This window comes from Lactuca saligna, chromosome 3, assembly GCF_052625555.1.
Source record: "Lactuca saligna cultivar CGN05327 chromosome 3, ASM5262555v1, whole genome shotgun sequence".
Lineage (NCBI taxonomy): Eukaryota > Viridiplantae > Streptophyta > Magnoliopsida > Asterales > Asteraceae > Lactuca > Lactuca saligna.
The window spans coordinates 203,928,944-203,953,018 of NC_136419.1; positions in this window are offsets into that span (position 1 = coordinate 203,928,944).

Below are 24,075 nucleotides of genomic sequence, written 5' to 3' on the forward strand. Positions count from 1 at the left end.
CTGATGATGAATCTGCAGCATACTATTCAAACAACAGAGTTAAAAAGTTTTTCAACAAGCCTTTTAATCCAAAAGGAAAGAATAGTGATGTGAAAAATGATGTCACAAGAACTGCAGGAGAGGAGAGGAAGAAAATAGAGAAAATAGATGAAAAACAGAAAAATGCGAATGAAGAGAAAAAGTTGAAGGGTGATTCAGGAATTTACTGTCACTATTGCAATGGTGCAAATCATTTCGCAGTTGATTGCATGTTGCGAAAGAAAGAAGAAAAGAAAGAAAAAGTGAAAGATGAAGCATACTACTCCGAAAAGATTGAAGAATTACGTGCTAAGACCAAAGGAGTGTCTTTAGTTGCTAAGGGAGAATCTGATGAAGAAGAAAGTGGAACTTATCAGATCTGGTCTTCAGGATCTGATGACGAAGAAATGAGGCATCCCACACATGGAGCAATGTTCGCAAGTTTTGAGGATTGCGAAGAGAACATTTCAGGGCAATGTTTTATGTCTAAATCCACTGACAAGTCTCCCATGACAACCAAGGTACGCACAATTCTTGAATCTTTTAATATTCCATTAACTGCTTATGATGCTGAAATTGTTTCATTTGATGATACTGTGGCTTATTTTGATTTTGTTATTGTGTCTGCTAGTAATGAAGCTAAGAAATTAAATGTGCAACTTAGTGAGACACGAAGAGATTTAGAAATAAAGAAGAGCAGAGTTGAAAATTTGGAAATGCAAGTCAAAAATATAGATTGTGATAGGATTAATCTTTAAAATGATGTTAGGTTGTTGCTAGCACAAAGAAACATATATTGTAATTCAGCAAAACGATTGTATGCAAAATTAACAGCTTTACATCATTCTTTTGACATTAGCAAAGAACAACATAGGAAACTTTTACCTTTTCTTGAGTATGAACGTGAAAAAGTTGATATTGTTTCTTATGATTGCGAAAGTACAATTGCTCAGTTTGACAAAATACCTGATGATAGATATTCATATGGTATTGTCAAAATTGATGAATTTCTGAATGCTGATGAGTTGGTTAACATTGTAAATGAAAGTTTGACAAAAAGTGAACAAGTGAAAATCTTAAAGAAAACCGAAAATTTAACTCTTACTTCAAAATTCAATTATGCTGATATTGATGAAAATTCTGATAATGTGAGTGAAATCAGTGAGATAGAAGAAGAAGAAGAAATTTATTGTTCACAATTGTTGATCATTAATATCACATCTAAGATCAAAGGTAAAGAAATAATAGTTGATTCAATAGTAGAGGATGAAATTGATAAATCTTCAACTTCGCAACATTGTAAGTTTGATAATATGGAAGTTGAAAGCTGGAAATCTGATGATATTGATGAAAATAAAGAAGAAAAGAAAATTTCAACTGAAAAACATCAAAGGGTTGTGGTTGATCAAGTGTTTGAAAATACAAAAGAATTTGAAAAAATTTTAAATGACAAAGGCACACATTATTTGGAAACCAACACAGTGGTATATCCAAATTTTGAATGTACTGATAAAACTATTTTTCCAAATCAAGTTTTTGTCACTACTGGAAATGCTGAGAAAGTTCATCCTGAGTTCAATAAAATGATTGAAAAAGATAATCAAAAGTCCACAACTGAAGGTTTTTTCGCAAATCAAAACACAGAAGAAAACAATTTAACCCAAAATCCTTATGTGTTTCAAAAACAAAAATCATTACAAAAATGGGTGATTAAGGGTGAAAATTCAAACAGAACTTTTGAAAAAGCTGAAAACTCAAAGGTTGAAGTGAAACTAAATTCTCAAGAATTCAAATTGTTGGTTGGAAATTATTCAACAGAAAATAATGTTTCAAAAAGACAAGCAAGAAAAGCAATATTCTGGCAAATTGTGACTAATGAAAAATTAAGAGATGAAAAAGAACAAATTTCAAAAACATCATCAAAATTTCAAAATAAAAACACACAAACATATTCAAGTTTTCATAAACAAATAAACTCTGTTGACAAAGTTCCATCTATTCGCAAATATGACAACAATCGAAAATTTGAGAATTCGCAAAAATTTGCAAATAATCAAAAGTTTCCAAATGTTGGCAAATTCACGAATACTTCATCAAGTTTGAAGAACTCAACTCAAGTCAAAGTGAAATTTTCACCAAAACAACCAAATTTTCCAAATCCTTCAATATCAAAACCATCAAAAGTTTCATACATCAAAGGAAAGTCTGATGTAAGTATGATCAATCATTAGTTTGAAGGGAAAGGAAAGAAATATCAAAGTGGAAAGTTTTCAGAACAACAAATCAAAAGTGCATTTGATAAGTTCACAAATAATTCTTCAACTGCTAGTACATCATCCCATAATTCGCAAGTTTCGATTCAAAAATGGAAACCAGTTATACTTCTCAAATCCAAAAGATATGGTGATATGTTTACACTGGACATCAAACCAATTATGGGAAAACCAGCTGTGTGTTTACTATCAAAAGCATCTAATGATCTCAGCTGGCTTTGGCATAGAAGATTGTCACATTTGAACTTTCGAAATATAAATAAACTTGTAACTGAAGATTTAGTTCAAGGGTTACCAGTACTAAAATTTGACAATGATTCTTTGTGTGCAGCTTGCGAACAAGGAAAACAACATCGAAAAGGTCATCTGATTGTGATAGATTCAAAAATAGTAGATCCATTGGAACTTCTTCACATTGATCTATGTGGACCATCAACTGTTGCAACAATAAATAAAAAGCGGTATATTTTAGTTGTTGTAGATGATTTCTCTAGATTCACATGGGTGTTTTTTCTCAGGTTGAAATCTGAAGTTGCTCAGACGATGATTGATTTTATCAAAAAGATTGAAGTTAGTCTGGAGAAGAATATACGAAAAATTAAAAGTGATAATGGTTCGGAGTTTAAAAATCAAACTCTTGACAATTTTATCATAAACAAAGGTATTTCGCATAATTTCTCATCACCATATACTCCACAGCAAAATGGTGTAGTTGAAAGAAGAAATCGATCTCTATGCGAAGCTGCCAGAACCATGCTAACATATGCGAATCTACCTCAATATCTTTGGGCAGAATTTGTGTCCACAGCATGTTTTACTCAGAATCGATCATACATTCATCGAAGATTCAATGTTACTCCATATGAAATAATCAATAATCGGAAACCTAATGTAAAATTCTTTCATGTTTTTGGTTGCAGGTGCTTTATTATGAATTTCAAAGACAATTTGTCCAAGTTTCAAGAAAAAGCTGATGAAGGCATCTTCTTAGGATATTCACAGAATTCAGTTGCATACAGAGTGCTTAATAAACGAACAAGAAAAATTGAAGAAACTTTCAATTTAACATTTGATGATTACTATCTAAAACAAATTGATAGTAAATTTGATAATAAACCAATACTTGTGGATTCAAATACTCAAATTGATAATTCTGAAATTAATGATTTTGATTATGACTTAATTTTCGGAATTCCTGACAGGGCAATTGATGCAGAAAATAACGCTCCTAATAATCACACATCAGAATCTTCAAAACATACTGATGAATCAACAATAACTACAACGTCGATAACTTGTGAAAGCACACCAAATGTTCATATGGGGGAGAAAGACATTATAGAACATCAAGTTGAGGGGGAGCATTCGCAAAATCAATAGGAACATCATTTTGAGGGGGAGTATCCAAATATAGATCATGTTGAGGGAGAGCATGATGAAACAGATACAACTAATCTTGATAAAAATGCAGGATTTCATGAATTTAATGATAACTTTTTTGTTGCAGGATCTGAAAATGAAGATGCACCATTAGAATATGATCCAAATTATCCACCACTTGCGAAATGGACAAGAAATCATCCAAAAGAACAGGTAATTGGTAATCTAGAAGAAGGTGTGTTGACTAGAGCTCAAATTCGTGCGAAAAATGAGGTACTGAATACTAACCAAGAACTTTGTATGTTTAATGTCTTTATTTCGAAAATAGAGCCAAAAACAGTAAAGAATGCTATGGAACACTCAGATTGGGTTGTTGCTATGCAATCTGAATTGGCTGAATTTGAACGAAACAAGGTTTGGAGATTAGTTTCTAAACCTTCTGATGTTTCAATTGTTGGATTAAAATGGATTTTTAAAAACAAAACCGACAAAGATGGCAATATTATTCGAAATAAAGCAAGACTAGTGGTTAAAGGTTATTCGCAACAAGAAGGCATTGATTATGAAGAAACATTTGCACCTGTTGCAAGACTTGAAGCAGTTCGCATATTTTTAGCCTATGCGGCTCACAAAGACTTTGATGTTTATCAAATGGATGTTAAATGTGCATTCTTAAATGGAAAACTCGAAGAAACAGTGTATGTTGAACAACCACCAGGATTTGTAAATAATGAGCATCCTGATCATGTTTATATTTTAGATAAAGCTGTATATGGGTTAAAACAAGCACCAAGGGCCTGGTACGCAACACTTACAAATTTCTTGAAACAATCTAAATTTAAACAAGGATCAGTCGACCCCACATTATTTCGCAAGAAAGTTGGGTGTCATCTAATGCTTGTTCAAATTTATGTTGATGATATTATCTTTGGTTCAACTGATCCAGCATTGTCAATTGAATTTGAAAATTTAATGAAAGGTCAGTTCGAAATGAGCATGATGGGAAAAATTAATAATTTTCTTGGTTTAAACATAAGACAGAACAGGCAAGGAATCTTAATCAATCAAGAAAAATATACGAAGAACTTGCTTGAAAAGTTTAGAATGCTTAATACCACGAAGCTCAGAGTTCCTATGGCAGTAGGAACACAACTAACTCCTTCATTAGACACTCCTGCTATTGATTTAACATTGTATCATAGCATGATAGGGTCTTTATTGTACTTAACTGCAAGTAGACCTGATATTATGTTTTCGGTTTGTTGTTGTGCTAGATATCAAGCAAATCCAAGAGAACCACGTTTGACGGTAGTGAAAAATATTTTTCGATATCTAAAGGGAACCGTTTCTTTAGGACTTTGGTATCCTGCAAAAATAGGATTTTTCATTCAAGCTTTTTCAGATTTTGATCTAGGAGGATTTACCTTGGATAGAAAAAGTACAACTGGTGGATGTCAACTATTGGATGGAAAGTTGGTGAGCTAGCAATCAAAGAAACAGACTTGTGTGGCTATATCAACTGCTGAGGCAGAATACATATCTGCGGCTGCTTGCACTTCGCAAATTATTTGGATTCAGAGTCAACTTCGTGATTATGCAATAAACATGAAAAAGATTCCTTTGTATTGTGATTCACAAAGTGCGATTCGCATTTGTCACAATCCAGTGCAACATTCAAAGACAAAATACATTGCTCTTCGATATCATTTTATCAAAGATCATGTGGAAGATGGGAATATTGAAATTCATTTTGTCAAAACAACTGAACAACTTGCTGATATTTTTACAAAACCTCTTGATGAAAAATCATTTGTTAGAATTTTATCAGGTTTGGGGATGATTAATGCGAATTCAATTTCATCAACACAAGAATAAACGTTTTGTTCAGTAGATATGAGTCAATCTTATTCAGAGGTTACTGTTCATTCAAAGGCTTCGTGTAACAACCCGTTATTTCAAGTCAGTAAAAATCGAGTCCTGTAACCTCTTTGAGAAAAGAATTAGAATATCATCGAAAAATGAAGTATTCAAAAACTCTATTTGGAGTACACTATGTGGTAGTTATCGTCTTAAGGTTTCCAAACATATAAATAACACAAAAATCCGAGTTATAACGAAGAAGTTATGATCATTCTAAGTTTTCCGACAAAAACCGGCAATACGAAGTTGCGTAAAAACGCAAAGTTTCAATAAAACACTTTCCGACCTTAGGTGTCTAAATGAAAGTCGTAGATATCGTTAAACTACAAACATGCATACAAAACTATCACTTTAATACCGACTTAGTTAAGAATCCATGAGACGTGTATATCTTCAAACGTTACTTTTCTTTATTAGAAAGTAATGCTGCAAGTCCTGTCTATAACCAGAGTCTCCCGTTCGGAGAACATGTTGAATGTGTATAGATCTATACGGGAAGTCATGATCCCGCGCCCTGACTATTAGCTACAGTCCGTCTTTTGGGGTGACAGTTGTCTTAACGCTGCGACGCCTGAAGAACGTCGTTACAGGCATATTATGTTTAGTATGGTTATAAAACTCATCGGATATACAATTATTATGGTATTATGCTTTTATGAACGAGTAGCTATTAAAGCTATTCTTCATCTAACAAATGCGATCTTCATATAGCTTTATTATATAAAACTATGACACAACTTTTGAACGTCGGTTTCTTGCAAAGTTTTGGTCTTAGAGACTGCCATTTATGTTAGGAAAATAAGGGATTTTCCTGGTGCAATTATTTACAACTTATAACACGAACATTCATATGCATTTCATACTTTTATAAGAAAATAAGGGTTTTTCTTGGGAAACACAACAACTCGTATCTCAACCATTAGGGAAAATAGGGGATTTTCTGGATTTAATACATTCACTTTCAACAAAACAAATCACAACTCTTTACATTTGAAATGTTGCGTTTTCTGGAAAATATACACCCATTTTGGAATGGCATCCAATTTTTCTAAACTACTTATGAACTCACCAACTTAATTGTTGACACTTTTTCTTTGAAATAACTTGTATTCTCAGGGAACCGCTAAGCAGGTTTGGGAATCAACTTTTGGGATTAACGCGCTGGCGTTAATTACTTCTTTTGAATGATGTTTATGTATTTATCTTTTGAAGATGTAATGAATACAATTGTGTAAACATCTTGGAAACTTTAATATATATATGGTGGTGTGTACTTTCCTTTCTATGAACTGTTATGATACTGAATATGACGTCCTCCGCCCCCGAACGTTTCCGCCGTTCTGGTTTGGGGGTGTGACACTTTGCATGGCTTCGCATCTACATCTTTTCGCATCTGAGGTCATAACAACCAAGGTAAGTTTTACGAAAATTACTTTCTTTTCTTTCGAAAAATCAAAAATCCAAAAAGATTTTATTTTTTTTTGTATTTTCTTTTGAAAAATCAAAAATCCAAAAAGATTTTATTTTTCTTTGTTCTTTCAACTGTGTGCTGAGAATTTAATGCAGGGCTAAAATGTGAAGAGGTCATACGTTTTGTTTCTATGGGAAGGTATTAAACTTTTTTTTTTAAACTAGTTAGGATGTCCCTAGAAGCATGTTGTTGTATGTAGACCAAAAGCCTCAACACGACTCTATGTGTGAAAAGAAAGCCTTAATGAAATTATCACTTGAAAATTTCTTCCCAAAAAGGCTTATATTCGCATAAGTCAACATGAGCTACCTTACTCTTCTCAAATGAGTTAAGAGTATTCTGTTTTGTCCATTATAACAGAGGTACACTTGGATTCATATCCAATGTTTTTAAACCAAACAATTCTTACACTCCAAAAAAAATTTCAAAAGATTTGTCCTTGAGGTTTTTGATCAAACCAATCAAAACCTAGACAAATCACAACTCTGTGTTTATGATCTATCATCATGAGTCCGTGATGAAAGTGAAACCCAAAAATCATAAACATTAAGGAATTGACGGGGAACTTTGTTCCAGATTTTTACGAAACCTTTGTTTCAGTATCAAAAAATTTGAAACTTCAAATCATATTCAATTCGCATGTGTGATCTTGATCAAATATTCAGAACCAAGAATGTTTGTTACCCAACAAGATCCAGAACAAATTTTCTTTTGAATATGATTTCAGTGTAAGTTTTATTCGCAAATCCTTGTCATGATAAATATTTTCACAAGCCAACTTGTCACTGACTACACTGGTCAAACAAGTAATTTCATTTACAATTTCTCACCTTATGTTAAGGCTGATATGTAATGAAATTTCAAACCAATACAAAATGACTTTTAAAAGAAGCCCTTTGATACTTCTCTACAAGTATTCAATTGTAATTCATGAGAAACTACACAAGTAGTTGATTATCTCTCTTGATAATTAACGAAGCAACCTTTGCCTGGGGTTTTACTGCATTCATGTCAAATTGAATTTTTGACATCACAACATTACAAATATCTTTGTTTCTTATCTTATTTCGTTGGCACAATGCACACACGAAATCCTTGAGGTTCTGATAAAAACCAACTCAAACTGATGATTTCGCAAGTCTGGCATATGACTTCACTTTAAATCCCAAAAGTGAATGAGCCTTGCTTCCATGCGAAGGGTTTTACCAGTTCGAATTCTATAACGGATACTTGATAGGCTGTATACTCAAAATTGTTGGTATTCTGTCCGGTTTTCGAGGAGATGTGACAGTTACTTTTTGGAATGTTGTTACCTTTTGCAGTCATGATCCGAGTTTCAAGGTGCCACGTCGGATAACATTAAATGTATCCCGCTTCAATTCAATTCAATTTTGAGCAACCTATAAAAGGGGGTTAAAGAACACTATGTACGGTTACGCAAACAAGAACTCTCACAAAACTTCCAAGATTAAACCTTGATCCAAACATCAACCTTCTTTTTCAAAACCCTAACAATGGCAGCCACTACTTCCAACACTGATGAGGTTCTTTCTCAATCCCTGATGAAGATTCAAAGCACTAATTACCAAGTTGATCCGAATGTTTCTGCTTATCCAGAAGAATTGAAGATGCTTATTGTTGCTCTGAAACGATCACCTTTAGCAACTGCCATGTTCAGTTCATTCCCGGTCCCAATGGTATGGTTATCTCGTGCAGCTTCAACGGCTTCATACAATCACACGGCGGATGTGATTACTTTCAACTTAACCAACAACAAACGACTTAAACTGTCCAAGAACTTGTTTGTGGAAATTTTTCAGATTCCAAACAACCCTCCGTTTGTCAAACCTGTCAATTCACAGATCATTCATATGTTTAATGAGATGGGGCATCAACCGGAGTTGACAAAAATAAGTGATTTCAGAAAGTCTGGGTTGCCATGTATATGGAATTTCCTATTTGGCATTTTTCTAAGGTGTCTTACAGGAAGATCAGTCGGATTAGATAGAGGAAGAATGGAAGTATATGCTATGGTAATGGGCATATACTATGATATTAATGTTGATTATGCAACCCAGTTGTGGAAGGAATTTGTTAAAAGCCTGGAAAATACAAATTCGGAGAAGGGAATTTCTTGTGCAAGATACTGGAGTTTAATTCTTGAAAAAGTGTTTGAGAAAGAAGAAATTCCAATGCTGACAAATGTTGAAGTTGCTGAATTTTCTTTCTATCAATTCCCAAAAACTGTAGAAGATGATGAAGCAATATTTTCTCATGTGGCTCGTATTCTAGATGCGATGCTTCACAAAGTTTCTCCAACTCACAAAGTTTTGGTGAGATATTTGCGAACTGTTAATATAGCTGATCAGACTGGAATCTTACCAGATGTTGCAACTCCATCTAAGACAAAGAAGGTTAGCAAGAAAAGTGCCAAGGGTTCATCCTCACCAATAGTACCAGATGAAGCAATTCCAACCGAAGAAACTTCAACAAAATCGAAGAAGGAACTCTTACCTTCTAAGTCTGGGGTACCGAAGCGAATTCGCAAAGCTGAAGTGAGTAGTAAAGGTGTTACTATTCGCAATATTCCTGCGCGAGTATCTCCAGGAAAGAAAAGACAACGAGCTGAAGACGTTGCGAAAAATATGCAACGTACGATGGTAAAAAGAAGGAAAATGGTGATTCGTAATGAATCATCTGAGGAAGAAATAGTTCCGGAAACTCCACCTGTCATAGCTATGGTACCTGTTTCTTTACCCATAATACACACTTCGCAAATTTCTACCATTATTCCACAAACCAAACCACTCAAAATAGTTCTCACCAAATCAGTCACTGAGGAGGTTCCTATTTCAGATATGGTTGTCAACGTATCTGATACGGGGGCACCTATCCTGAGTGTTGCACCATTAATTCAAACAACTTTACCCATTTCATTACCAGTTACAACTTTATCCACCACTTCATCCATTTTTGATCATGCCCTTTAAAACCCATTCACAACACTTTTTCCATCACAATCACCAGAAAATCCTCAACCTTCGCAACCATTGTCTGATACTGAAGGAGGTGCCTTTGGTGGGATACTTGATGATATTCCTTTTGATTCAGATGAAGAAGATATTCCTGATCATATGTTGATGACAGGAAAACAGTTTAAAATTCTGAATCAGAAGATAAAGACCATTATTCAATCACAAGCTGATTCTGGTAGAATGTCTTCAATATCTGCCATGGAGGTTGATATTATGATCAAAGGAGCTGAGAAAAGGATCATGGAAAAGATTGCTCAATCAGATAAAAATAATGAGCTCAGAATTACATCACAAGGGAGTAATTTTACTTCTGTTGTTCAGGATCTTAGAGCTGTTACAAAAGAACGTCATGTTCTTTTTGTACAAGATGTCAAGAAAGTTCGTGAGGATGTCAACTTCAAAATTCAGGAGTTGAAGTCTGACCTTGCGAAGGATCTTCGGGATGTTCACATGAAACAAGAAAAAGTTCAAAAGAAAATTGTGGACATTTCTTCTCAACTTCAAAAGCTCAATGATATTCCTGTTCTTGAAGATCATAAAGCCGAAACAATGATGAAGTTTGATCAGCTAATACAGTTAGTCACTGATCTTAAAACAGCAGTTTCGCATTCTTCATCCACTCAAATCATTACTCCTGAATTCTTGTCTCTAAAGATTAATACTTTAGAACAAGCTATTCAAAAAGCTCTTGCCCCACTTACAAATTTCACTTCTTTACTACCGAAGGGTGCTCCGCCTGTTTCCACAGGGGTGCAAGGGGGAGAAGAATGTCGAAGTAAAGAAGAGGATGCAAAAACTGTTGGAAAAGTGATATCAACTCAACTTGTAGCTACTCTTCCAATTCCTTTGAAATCGATTTCTGTAACAACAATTACGATAAAAACAATTACCAAAGGTATTGTTATTGGAGGAAACGAAGGAGGTTCAAGCTCAAAACCTCAAAAAGATGTTGTGGGAAGAGGAAAAGGAATATTATATGAAAAATCAAAAGAGGAGTTAAAAGCTGAGGCTGAGGCTGAAATGGAGAGGATGAGACAAGTTCAGAGTATAATGAGACAAAGGGCAAGTGATCCTCCCTCCATGAACAAAGGAGATCCTGCAAAACTTTACTCTTATCAAACAATAGAGTCAAAAGTTGTGTGTAGGGAGATGTATGTGTTCGAGAAGAAGCCAAAAAGAAGTTATGATATTGCGAACTCAGATCATTGTCAATTGGATTTCCCGATAAATGAAATGTTGTTCATCAATGCTCAATACAAGATCAATGAGAAATTTGATAATCCGAATGATTATACTCAAATGAAAATCAGATTTCATGCAGTCTTGGGGAAGAATCCAGATGAAGTTTGGTCCTTGATGAAAATCAAAAAGGTGGTAACAATAAAGAAGGATGTTTTATTTGAAGAGATGCTTTAAAATTTTCGATATTTTGTTATCAGAGCAGACAACAAACAATATGACTTCACAGTTGCTGACTTTCCATTGATGAACTGCAATGATTTAATTCAAGTAGCACTGATCCTGAAGCATATGGAAGAAAACAATCTTAAAGGCTCTGATACAGATGTATTCAAGGTTGGCTTCGCACATGTAAAGACTTTCATCGATAACTATTTCGATTGTTTAGCTCTTACAGATGATGAATTAGCAAATGTGCTGGGAAGGGAAGTGAAAGTTCCATGGGAGGAGACTTTGACTCAATCTGCTTTGTCAAAGTATGGTGTTGGTGAAATATGCCTGAAACCTTTTGGCATGGTGTTTTCTGGCAGAGATACAAAAGGAAATCCGAAGAAGTTTTTGTTCAAAGTCTCAGAGATTGAAAGATATAATTCTTCGCAATACACTCACTTTATAGTATGTATGAATAATTGCAAGAAGAATAACGAAGGAGACAAGAAACATTTGAAGAAGGTGATCTCCTGGTATGGAGAAGTGCGAAAGACAATTCACTCTACAATTCAAAAGCTTTTAAGTTGAATTGTATCGACTGTTTACAAAGGGGGAGAATGTTGATGTCTATTGTAAAAAGTCGAATAGAGTGTATTGTGTTGTTTCGCATTTTGTGTTATTTTACTAAGTCATTTTTTTTGTGCGAAGTGAAAATGTATAGACTTAGTATATTTTTTGTTTGTTCCCTATAAATATGGACTTAGGCTAGAAGTAGAGAGATGGATGCTAGAACTCTCTTCTGCTTATCTTGTAATCAGTCTTAATCAATATGAGATCTGATTAATATTTACTCTTTGTGTTCTTCATCTTTAATCGTTCAAATCTATCTTTTCTTTTCAAAATTCTCGATAACAATTCTCATCAACTCTGAGATTATTCAACCCTGATCACATGTGACGTGTCGTATCCACCTAATGGTTAACTCCCATCACTCAGAATCCCACAATGCACAAAGCAAGCAGCATTCAGACAAAGGGAAAATCTAACCATAACATACTCAAGCAATCATATCCACATAGCAAGAATATGAACTAGCATGCAACACAACTCATAAACTCAGGCATAACCTAACAGGCTATCCTACTACTATCTATTCAGCACTATCATGCAGATCAAAAGCGCATATAACAGGCACATAAGGCATCATCCCTAGATCCGCAGTCCTAATCTAGCATGTTGTTCTATTAACTGATTAATTAAAACATAGACTTGTATGGGTATTTTGGGGTACTTACTTGAGCTCGGTTGATTGCATGCACCACAAAACTGTCTTTTCATTTTGAAAACTTCTATACCAATTCCTCAGTTTGAGTTCAGACACACCCGAGAGCATGTCCGAATCTCTCAAACCAAGGCTCTGATACCAACTTGTAACGACCCAAAATTTAAGACCAAAAATTTCTTTTAATTAAGCATTACTTTAAGCAAAGTCATCATTCCAAAACATAATCTGAGTATAAGTTTTCAAAACACATGTTCATTATCAGAGTAAACATTCCCAGGTTGTCTAATCTATGGTGTGTACCATGCAATCACCCCGAGCTCTTCCTTCCGCTACCGGAAGTACCTGAAACCAAAACTGAAAACCGTAAGCACGAAGCTTAGTGAGTTCCCCACCCTACCACATACCATGCATAACCACATACTGCACATACTGGGCCACGACCGCTATCTTGGGCCTCGCCCCATACCTCGGGCCTCGCCCGCTACAACGGCCCTGCCGCTCCAGGCCCCGCCTGTCTTCGAGCACCGCTTAGATACAGATCTGTTTTACTTAGGCCTCGCCTGTCACAGGGCCCCGCCCGTCAATAAATAATAACATATAAACATATCACAACACATAAGCTAAACTCATACGACTGATCTTGTCCTAAGGCCTCGCCTATCCTGGGCCTCGCCCTTGTCCTGCTACTGATGAGTCATGGAACCCCATCCACGCTCCTACTGGTAGTGAGATACGGGCCCAACCCACTCTCACTCTTTCCCTAACTTGGGCCTCACCCCTGATCTGCTACTATTGAGATGTGGAACACCATCCACACTCTGCTATTGGTGAGACACGGGACCTCTCCCACACTCACCTCCCTACCAGGCACATACATGTATCATAAAGACAACAAGTATAAACTATCATATAAACAAATCCTTGGGCACCCGCCCGCTATTAATGGACCTCATCCTGAATATCATACTAGTATACTGTGCCTAGGTCTAACCCCCGGGGCTTCTACTCATAACTACAAGGGCCGGCATTATGGCCTTAGACCCATTCACACAAAGGGAAACTCACCTGCATTGGCTGAACTTGCTGATCATCTCATTAGCTGCGGCCCAGTTACTCACTGAACTCCTGCTCCCCTTGCTCCCCGAACTACCAATATCAATGCAACACTGAGTCTAACTGACCCCCTAAAGACAACCAAGACAACCCTGGTCAAAGTCCAAGTCCTGGTCAAGGTCAACCTTCCAGGTCAACCCTACTCGCCGAGTCACCCTACTGACTCGATGAGTATATATATTCAGAGTTCTTCCTTTCACATCACGACTCGCTGCATCAGTCCATGACTCGCCGAGTCTACCGATTTCTGAGTCCTGACCTGTCCAACTCACCAAGTCTCCACCCGACTCACTGATACGAGTCTTAAATTGAAGGGTTTTGGGTTTCGCGACCTGACTCGCCGAGTCCAAGAACAGACTCGTCGAGTACATGACAATCTTCAACAGACTCACCGAGTTGTTCTTCCAACTCATCGAGTTCCTGCCCAACTTCATCCAACTCGCCGAGTCCACCCATGTGACTCGCCGAGTTTCACGAGTTCTTAATCCATACAGTGGCTTTTCGAGCCATACAGGGGCTCCAACTCATAGATCGATACTCCCAAAACTCAATCCTCACGTAAAGTTGCAAACTTTACGTATAACTAAAGAGATGTAGGCTCAAAACACTCTAGGGCTAGGTTTTGGGACAAAAGGGCTTCACCAACTCCTCATCTTTTTATGCTTTATGACATATTAGACTATCCCACTACTAGATCTGAAGTGGTAACAACATATCTAGGCCCCAAACTCGAATTGGGTCTCAAAGAACCATAAAAACCCCTAAATCTCATAACACAAATAGATCTAGATGTAAAGGAGGGAAGATAGCAGCTTGTTACCTCCAAGATGAACACAACTAAAGTAGATCTCGGATCTACACCTCCTCCTTTGAAGCAACCTTCTTGATCTTCAAGTTCCTTTCCAAAGTTTCCTTCCTCCAAGCTATTTCTCTCAAATGATGGAAGCTCACACGAAATCAAGGGTTTACTGGTTCTTTAGGATGATATGGGGGCTGAGGGAGGGACATAACACCCTTTAAATAGGATACAACTCCCGGGATTAGGGTTTTCCTCGTTTAGACCAGACTCGCCGAGTCACCTTGGCTGACTCGCCGAGTCGGTCACTTACTACTCGACCCGGATCCCGCTCGGACTCGCCGAGTTCCTCCTTGGACTCGCCGAGTCGACCCTTAAAATTAGGGTTTTCCCTTTCTTGGCCTTCCAAACTTTGGGTGTTACAAGTCGTGTCTCGTCTGAGTGGACTGAAGCGCTGAACGAATCCGAAGCTGATGCGTGTAGCCTCGCTGTCCAACGCGTGCTTGTCTGCGAGCCGAGCCACCTAGAGCCTTCGCATGCACGTCGTCTAGTCCTGTCGTGAGCCGCCAGCTGCCCCTCCTCCCTTCGGTCGAAGACCTTCGCCCCCTATAAATGGGAGGGTGCGAACCCTCCTGGCTAAGATTAGAAAATTCACACTTTTCACCCCTTTTTCCGTATTTTCTTCATTTTGACTTTCCCCGAAGCCCCGGTATCAATTTTAGCACCCGAAACACGTCCCGAAGCTCCCGAGAAGCTCGAAAATTTTATCTTTTCATTTTGAAACCCTACCTTCGCATAGCCCGGTTTTCAATTAATCTGTCGGTTTTCAACATAGAAAATCATATTTAAAGCCGAAGTGCTGTCCAAATTACCATTTTAACCCCCGGTTAATTCAAGGTGAGTTCAATATATAGGAACAATTGTATGTTATGTGTTATATGTGCTATGTGATTTTCATCATTATTATTCCGAGTTATTTTCCCGTGTTAGTTTATTCGCTATGTTTATAGCAAATGTAATACCTTTGACCATGTGACCAGTGAAAGGACATAGATTCACATTGGTACTGGTACGTAGCCTCTGACCATGTAGAGCATGTCTTCGTAAGAGAATGACTTCTATTCTATGGCATTGGCAAATGGTTAGACAAGACTATAAGCCTGAAATCTAACAAGATGTTAATCAGAAATTGCATGTCTTCTATGCCATTTGGGCCAAAGTTTTGTTGATGTATATCGAGCATTGAAAGTATATCTTTGAATAAAATCTTTGATTGATATGAACGTTTGTCACATGATTTCACATATGTCTTGTTGTTCCTCTTTGCTTTTGCCATATTTATGTATATATATGGCATAACGTTATATTGTATCTATTATTGAACTCACTAAGCGTCACCGCTTACCCTATCAATGTTTAACAATTGCAGGTGATAAGTAACTAGTATGATCACATACTGTTGAAAGATTTAGAATATTTTGTAATAGTACTTTTGTACTACAGTTTATGTTTGTATAAATTACAATATCTTGGGTAGTTATGTAATATATAACACTTTGTAATAGTCGGTTTGTATCCAGTAGTTTGTAATCCCTTCATCAATCATCAATGTAAAATATTGCTTTTATGAATATGCAAGTAGCATGTTTTGGAGTAATAATATTGTGAAGTATGAAAGTTTGGGTCCTTCAAAAATATGAAAGTTGGGGTTTTTCATTATTATTGAATATAAATACTATCTATAATTTAATAAAATGAAAAAAAAAACCATAAAATGACATGTAGATTAAAAATTAATTTAAAATAACCATAAAATTACATGTGGCAAAATAAATGAAAATGTGACATATAACAAAAAGATCTTTATTTATTATCCATGATTTGGGTTGGGTTAGATTGCTAATGGGGTTAGCTTTAGGTGGTAAAAATGAACAATGGGACAACTAAACATTTTGTGTAAAATTAAAGATTTTTGTAGAAATAACCCAACAAAATTTCATTTTTATTACTTCTAAACAGTTACATAGAAACAACCAATGGTAATAACTATCAGATCGTATCCCATACGTACATAACCTGCCAATCATAAACATTTGGAAAAGTCTGATTATGCTTTGAAAGATAAAATCCATACTGGGTAACCATCCAATAACATCTATTCATACTAAACAAATTACGACCACACATTCCAGCAATACGGTTGTTGAAAACAGCGAGAGTGATTGACTTCATAGCTTGGTTACCTTCTTGTAACCAATAAAAGTTACAATCATAGCGATTTGTATCAAAAAGATTTCTACGAAAGCGCCATGTCATGATATTGCCCGGTTTCAGTAATTAAGGACCACTTCCATCATCTCCTGGTTGGCATTAAACAATCATGGTTTCAATGTCTCTGTTAGTGATGAAAATTCTATATGGTTCAAAGGGTTTACTCGCTGGTGGGTCTTTGGCTTTCAAAACACTATATGATACATGTATAAAGAATGAAAGGTAAAGCATTGCGTAGCAAAATGGGAGGTCTTTTCTGCTAATACCCATGTTTAAGAAGGTGTTTTTGGTTTGTCTACAAAACATTTTCTCATGCTACACATATATACACAAAGAATTTCGACATGCATTTATGGGTTTGTTAGAACAAGCGAAAACACAATTAAATGTGTGTTAATTAACCTTATAACATATTTAAGATGGGTAAATGGTTTTCCTTTTTTCTTTTATATTCTTAAGTCAACTCCAAAATAAAAATGTTGTAATAATTTCGTATTCTAATTTAGTTATAAAGTAAATAAATGATTTAACAAGCAAATATGTCAATTACTTTTCTTCCATATATATTTTCATAAATTATCAAAAATAGTGTATCAATCCTAAATCATACCAAGCGTCTTCATCTGGAGGAGAGCAAATTTATCTATGAATATGGCTTATGTCCCAAATTTATGTATCAAAAAAATATGAATGGAGATAATTTAATATGACTACTACTCTCTACGGAATAAACAATGAAAACGATGTATGATCATATATTTACTATTGACTAAATGTGTACTAAGAGATTCTCCAATGAGATGTTTTCTTATAGCTTATTATGAATTGGTTGAGTGGTCAAAATAAATAAACACCCGTTAGAGAACAAAAGTTTTTTGTTCGGTGGACAAATACAACATAATAGTTTGAAGAATCAATCATTTTCTCTTTAATAACATTTCATTTTATCCCTTTGATTTAATTTTAATTAAGTATTTTTATTATTTGTCTAAAGTTTTTTGATAAATAAATATATAATTTATAAATATATAGCATATTAATATGTGAATCGTTTGTATGTAAATGAATGTTTATATTAAAATATTACATGGTTAAAAATCAACCGGTTAAACGAGAGGGTTTTATATAACATTTTATATAGATAACGATAAAGTAGTTAACTTAAAAAAGAAAATGTCATAAAAAAGCTTAACAATCGGAGAAACGATTTAACTAGAGGTTAAAAACAATAAAATAGTGATAGGATAATATTTTTGATTATAATATGTGTTTACCATCGGAGATACTCTAAATAATTTATTGTATTTACTGTAGCATTCATGTCTCACATACTATACTTGGTGAACAACCGAAAACAAAACTGACTAACAAAAAAAGTTAAATCGAATTCGACAAAACAAAATACCAAATAAAACGAACCAAAGGAAGAACACGACAATTTACCATGGTTCCATTGTCCGGACCGAGACACAGGACACATGCATGGAGACCCTCACTTTTTCGATTGGTTTGAGCTCGAGGGCTTTAGATCTGTGTTTTTTTTTTTTTTGTTTTTTTTTATTAATATTTTTTTTTGCCATTGGGTTTTATGTGTTTCCTATTTAAGTCCGATTTTTTACATATAGAGTAGAGAATGTAGTTTCTGAATAAACTCCTTATTTGCTTTTTTTTTTTTTTTTGCTCCAATGCATAATTCTCTCTGGTTTTTTGTTGGTGCCGTAGTCCGACTATTCAACTTTTCATAAATCAACATGTTTGGAAGAATCCCGATGATCATATATATGCATATCAAAACTAGATATTAAATATTAAAATTCTAGGATTTCCACCGCATCTGTTGGTATCAGTGAAAAAATCGATCCTATATATACAACCATCTAAGTTGCACAGAAACGGATACGGAACGGAAACAGAAAACGACAAAACTCAAAAATTCAAATAGAGAAATGGCAAAGATACGACAATATAAAAATATGACAAAAACATATATATATATATATATATATATATATATATATATATATATATATATATATATATATATATATTAAAGAAATTCAAAAATATGTAAAGTGTAAACTCCTAAAATACTAAATATTGAAAAGTAATTAAAATCCTTGATGATGGTCCTTGTGACTATGTTTCTTGTTGTTGAGAAGCCATCAAAATCATTGTCTGATTTCTTAATTGGTGAATTGTTTGGTGATCTTCAGTTTGGTGAATCGTGATCACTATCATGATGATCGTCTTATATGACGAGGGGTAAGAGAGAGTTGAGAGTAGACCGATTAGGCTTGTAGGGTAATAAGTTATGTGTCGTTTACTATACCCCAATATACATTGTTGGACTGAAAAAGCTCATGCAAACCCTAAATATAATGGAAACTTGGCTGAAACTCGGCAAAAACTTGGAGGAAAACAAGATTCGTCACGGAAACGTTTCCACGGCATTTCCTTGGTGTATCCGTTTCCATGGAGTATCGGATACGGGAACAATGACCAGAAGTTTTCGTTCATCATAGACAACAATAATAAACTCGACAATGCAAACAATGCATGGTGGAATTTTTGGGCATGACGACAACAACCAGTTTAAGGAGTACATTACAAGGGTTTTTTAGGAACAAAAAGAACAAATCATAGAACAATTAACCAAGAAAATGGAGATCCTTTTCAAAGGAAGAAAGTTGGTGTGTTGTTCATCGGGTTTTGTTATCAATTTCAATGAATGATGAAGATGAGTATTTTGACAAGGGCCCATCAGCTACACGTTGGCTCCAATGTGTGCGTGAGATGGACAATTGACGGTGGGAATGATGTACAAAAACAATTATTCCAAATTGTCATATATGCTCTCTAAGTGAAGGAATTCATTGATTGGATAGTGATCATGGATGAAATTTTGAAATTTTGAGGTTTTATTCATTGCAATTAGGTTTCATGTTCGTGCAACCGCATGGTGGCAATGACAAAAACTTACTAGACTCCGAATGTGCAAACCTAATATCCACATTCCGGAGAAAATGAATAAAACACTATGAGTGATTATTTTCTCATATAACTAACAACGTCTTATATACCTACGTATGCAAAACTTTTTACGTCCCGATTTTCAAAGGCAAAATTTTCTTTTCTATTTATCCAAATTATAAGTCTTAAACACGTTATATTACATATTTAATTATGAAAGTGACTCTTAACGGAAGTCTTAAACACTATTTGTTGCTTATGATGGAAGTACATTCATGTAGGAGCCTTTCCTCTATCCAAAGAACGACCTGTAAAGTAGTTATTTAACCGCTACAAGTTGAGGCTTAGTGAATTGCCTCAAAATACCACATGCCACAACATATATATAATGCATACACATATTGACCTTCATCTTATAGCTGGTCCTCCCAATAAAGCATTTATCACGTGGCTGGTCCTCTTTCCTTTGGCCCTTTAACATAAAGTTAGTATGTCCATGTGTATTGGCCTTTAGCAGAAGGCTGGTCCACCCTCAACTTTGTATATACATATTAACATATAGAAGCATTTCACATAACAAGTAGCTAACTATCCAAGTCTACTTTCCTAAGTGCATACTACTGTGTAACTATATTCTAACATACAAAAGATACATAATTGAGTATAAAATACAGTGAGAAGAACTCGCTTTGACAATTTCTTGACTGGTTAACAACTAACCGTGTGATCCAATTGGTGAGTACGCGCCTAATAGGTGTTAACCTCTTATACTAAAGCTTATTAGTCCTTAGGGAAATCTATTAGTCTAAACTAGACCTATCACTAATCCCACTGAATACCAACGACTCTATCAAATAAGGGTCAGCCATATAGGACAGTTGGGAGGCAGAATAATTTTGGCATATAGTTTTTCTGAAATCCAGCAACCAAGCCAACATAACGATTCTAGACACCTCTCCCGTAAGTATATTAATCAGTATTATTATTGGGAGTAATAACATATCTTTATTTACATATTCATAACAATGACCATCAATATAAAAACACGTTACATTTAAAGCATAATGAGTGTAGCTTAACTTACAGAGAATTTCTAGTGAAACCGGGATTATACGGGAAGAAATCTAAGCCGAGTGTTTCTACTTGCTGTCACTTCAATGCCACAAGGCCACACTAAAGTAACCTGGAACTACGTAGTAAAGGGCTAAAAGGCTAGAATGTATCTTCGAGGGAATATAGAAGAAGGTATGGAGAAAATTAGCATAAATCGCTTTCTATTTATAGGCCTGGGGAGGCTGCGTGTCGTATACCTTTTTCCCCTGTGTAAGTCCCCAAAATTGCTTGTGTATCAATCAGATCCAATTGATGGTGTGGAATCCCAATCAATTGGATGATGCCAGATCATATAGAAGATAAGGAGAAGAAGAATTAAGATGAATCTATGATGTATTAATGAAATGAATTATGCTCCTTACAATAGATTCTCTCTCTCAAACACACTTCTTCTCTCTAACTCTCTCTCTCTACAAGATACTCTCCTCTCCAACCGTACACTCACATGTACTCCTCACCCTATATATATGAGACATGGGCCACCAGCAGCACACGAGTGTACAGCTGCACACGCGTGTGCGACCGTACACAACCACAATATTACATATTATATTATAGAAAAAATATATTTTCCTAGAAAAGCAAAGTATAAACCATAATTATGACCCAACAATCTCCCCCTTGGTTTATAGCTTTCTTTTCTAAATGACCCAACAAGCTCCCCCTAAAAAATAGCTGACTTTTCTTGTTAATCTTCATTGGGAACTTGGCTTCAGCATTAATCTTCAAATTCTTCACAGCATCAGGATGAACATATGAATGTTCCATGAATGACTTCATCTTGAGCAGTTGGGCATTTCTTCAAGATTTGACTCTGAACGCACATTACGTGAGGAGGCTTGATAAAAGGATTCTTGAAAGATAACACTTTCAGCTTGAGAATCTTCAGAGAGAACTATCAGAGAGAAATAATCTGCTAGATCACTTCAGCAGGTACAAAGATAGCAGCAGACTGATTGAGGAGGATTCAATGCAATTTGTCACCTATTCTTCAATTCCAGCTTCACCTTGCTTTTGGGTTGAAGGATGGAATGTCGAAAGAGTAATCTTCATTTCTTGCTCATTCGAATGCGAATTCTTCGATGCTCACAGATGAAGCCTTGGCTCATAAATCTTCAACACAAACTCCATGAGTCTTATCTATACCTGAAATCACTTTTTAAGACAAAACAAAACTAAAAGAAAAATTAACACACAAAATAAAAATAAAAATACAAACAAAAATATTTTTGGATTTTCTGATTTTTCTGAATAAGAAATAACACTATTTTTGGATTTTAATTTTCTGATTTTTGTTTGATTTTTGAATTATTTTTTATTATCCCCCTAAAATTTATGCATATAGGAAAACTATGAACAAATTTAACAAAAATAAAATGATATGTAACTTTGAGGATGGCTTGGGATCAAAGTTTTTAGACAACCTTTATCCGCTTGTCGGTACCTTCTATCTTTACGTCTTTGTCTAGTCGATCTCCGGTATTGTTGTCCACTTAAACACGAAAAATTGTGACAAAATTAGGACATACTATAAGTGACAAGACAATGTGATCCTAAGTTCCTAGATATTATATCTTAAGGACCATTCAGCTGACGATGACCAGGGATATTATTGTCCACCTAAATTGAGCAGCGAGATCTATAGACAATCTTTGAGTGTTCAATTTTAATTGTACTGGAATATGTTTCCCGCTTCCTGATATGCCCCAGTAATCAAACACTTCTAGAGTACTCCTTACATCGGGTGAGCAGACCATCATTAGTAGAGAAGATAGATTCAGATTATTATCACTTATAGATTTAGAGGGATTGAGAAGTAGAAGGTTACATATGTTGTGTACCAGGTCGGATTGTTAGTCACGCAAATGAGTACTACGACTTTTGTTTAGACCACTAAGGCTAATAAGTAATATATTGAATTCGTATTTTACTAGGTCGGATTTACGCGTTCTATATATGTAGGAAATCATACTAATGTTTTCTACATGATGACACAAATTATTTTCTACATGATGACACAAATTATATGGGAGTAGTAAAAATACGGTATTACAACTCTCCCCCGCTTACAAGGATTTCTTCCCCGAAATATAACTACATCAATATGGGTACTTGCCCCTCATCTATTATTCTACTTTCTAGGTCTATTTCGATCCTTATAGGTGTTGCCACTATTCCTTTACCAAGTTGATAACCTTGTTGCGCAAGGTCTTTGTATTCCTATCAAGGATTGGTACGGGTTTTTGCACGTAGTTCACACGTTCGTCTATGTGAATATGTTCCAAAGGCAGGTGAGACTAAGATTTTTTATAGTAGTGCAGTTTATGTAGCATCAAAGAGTGTATCATAGTTGAGTTTTATGATATTGAGAGGTCTAGACTAGATTTGAATGTCAGTCTCCATGATAAATTTTGTTTCATTGAGAGCAGCGGTCTTGCGAACATTGATTTCCTTAAATTTCACATCAAAACATTCTTCTATAATTCTTGTTCTTCGGATCAGAACTTTATATGCCACATTGTTTGTAGAATATCCCAAAAGTACTCCTTTGTCTGATTTGGGTGAAAATTTTACTCAGATCTCCTTATTGTTGACCACAAAACACCTTCAGGGCATAAAGTGTCATTGTTAAATTTGAGGACATGCAATTATTGCACTATCTCTTTGGTAACCAAGTCGTTTATATTCCAAAATTTAATGTGAACAAGCTTTCTGTGTCAAATCCAACTTACCTCAGAGACTGCTTTTGACAAAAAACTAGTCGTGCTTTACCGATGACTCAAGATATGTTTAATGAGAATATTGTTCCATCAACATTTGATTTAATTAGACACCTTGATCTGTCTTTCATCATAATGTAGTTGTATTCATCATCAAATTAAACACGATCACCAGCTTTGTAAAGTTGGCAAACACTAATGAGATTGTGTTTTAACCCTTCAACGTAGGAAACTCTTTGTATTGAGAAGTTTCCATTTTTTTCAGGAAACTATATCCTCAAATGGTTCCATTTTCATAGTTTCCAAAACTTACATGACCAC